The following is a 2,123-nucleotide window of genomic DNA, read 5'->3' as shown; positions in this document are numbered from 1 at the left end:
AGTTTAAAATTTAATGCTGAAGCAGTATCAAGCACTTTTTTCTGCTAAACACAATTTAATGTTTTCATGGACTACATCTCACTTTAAACCTACATTGCACTGAAGTGGGTGTTTGGGACACATAGGACATTTCTAGTAATACACATATGTAAACATGTGGAGTCAACTTGCATAATTAAGTATAAGAAGCCATGTAAATTTTAAACAAAGAAATAATCCTGATTCAAAATCAAATAGAGATGCAGAAGCTAGTACAGTTACCAGAAAAGTGGAGAGAGGGAATAAACTTTGTACATTTCATGATTAAATACAATTATAATCTGGTGGAGCAGAGCAATATAGAAAAACTGTGTGCAGTATAAACCTAATATGTTAAAGTTGACACAAGGAAAAATATTAAGAGACATTTTCAGCATATAGATAATAGACTTGAGGAAGATTTTCCTCAGTACCCAAAAAACTATCAGCAAACCCTGTTCTCTGAAATCAAATGAACAACAAAAAATTTAAACTTTCTAAATAGGCCATCCACTTGTAACTTTAGCCAGCTAAAAACATGGCTGGGGTTCTCGCACAAAAGGAAACCTTTATTTTATTTTATTTTATTTTAATTAGTTTCAAGTATACAGTATATTAGTTAGACATCTATAGAGTTCATGAAACGATTCCCCCCAATTGCTCCCTCCCTCCCCTGGCCTTCCACCTAGCCTACATATTAATGTTAACCGCAAACATTTTTTAAAAAGTGGAGATACGGCAAAAAAATTATTTCAGTTATTTATTTTTTGTGAAAAATTATGATAAAAAAACTTTAAAATTTTTTGACAAAGATCAAAGAGCTTAAGTCATTAAATAATTGTTCATAGAAAACAAAACATTTCTAAAAATATCAAAGATTAATTGACTCAATATTTGAAAATTTGAAAACACTATTCAACTTTAGGTGAGTCATACAAGAGACATTGCACAATAAATATATTGGTATATTTGTTTCAAAAGGCTTCCAAATTTACAAAGAATTGTCATTTTGCAGACTAAATAATCAAGTTCAGGGCTGATATATTTTGAATCTTTTATTTATTTAAAAAATAATTTCAGCTACTAATGAATAAAATTGTTCCTATTACAAAAATCCAGATTTATTCGAATTTTAAAAGACAATTTCAAATTCAAATCAGTTCTTCTCAAAAAGATGAAGCAATTTTGTCAGCATGTATACAAATAATAAATTTAATTTTTTTTTTGAATTTGATTTTATTATGGGAAAATTTAGATATATTTGGACCGGATTCAATATGTGAGTCTTCTTCAATTGTAAATCTCAAACTCTAAACACAGATTAAGTATTTCTGGAAAAAATGCATCAAATTAGGATATATTATAAGGGTAAAATACACATCAGATTTTGAAGTTTGAGTTTAAAACTGTCAAATATCTCGTTATATAATTAATTCATTTCAACCACTAAGCTCTGCGAAGGCAAGAGTAAAACTGATATTGATCAACTGTATGTTCTCATTACAAAGCAAAGGACTTGGTCATTCTACATAAACAATACGTATTTTGAATGGAAGGCAGGAAAGAGGGAAAGAAGAAAAAAGGAAACAGCTTTAAAGACATCCACATAATACTTCCCATGTTTTCATTTCAATGTGTGGTGGCTCAAATGAATATTAAGCAGATGATTCCTCAAATAAAGCATAATTACTAAAAGTGATAGCTATTAAATAATAGCTATATTTTCATATAGCTATTGTGAAAATGTGTTTGGTAACTCTGAGAAAACTATCCCATTCTAGAGTCTGGAATAATATTTTATCTGAAAAATTCCCTTTTCTGTCTAGCATTCAAGTGAAAATTTTATCTGGAAAGGAAATAGTGGAGATGCATTTGAGGACTTATTTGAGTGTATGTATGTAAGTGTTGTATAAAGTATAATAAGTAATGTGACTTTGATGAGAGTCAAGCAAATCATTGTTTATTCCTCTTTAGAGGAAGAAATGCTTTGATTTTTAAATCGATAGCCTCTGCATTAATCTCAACAATGTAGGATGGACCACGGTCAACTCTATTAAAATAGGAGACTTATTTAAGGCCAGAAATAAATAGATCACATAAAATAG

This window comes from Pteropus alecto, unplaced genomic scaffold (genome assembly GCF_000325575.1).
Source record: "Pteropus alecto unplaced genomic scaffold, ASM32557v1 scaffold166, whole genome shotgun sequence".
Lineage (NCBI taxonomy): Eukaryota > Metazoa > Chordata > Mammalia > Chiroptera > Pteropodidae > Pteropus > Pteropus alecto.
This window is presented reverse-complemented; position numbering follows the sequence as displayed.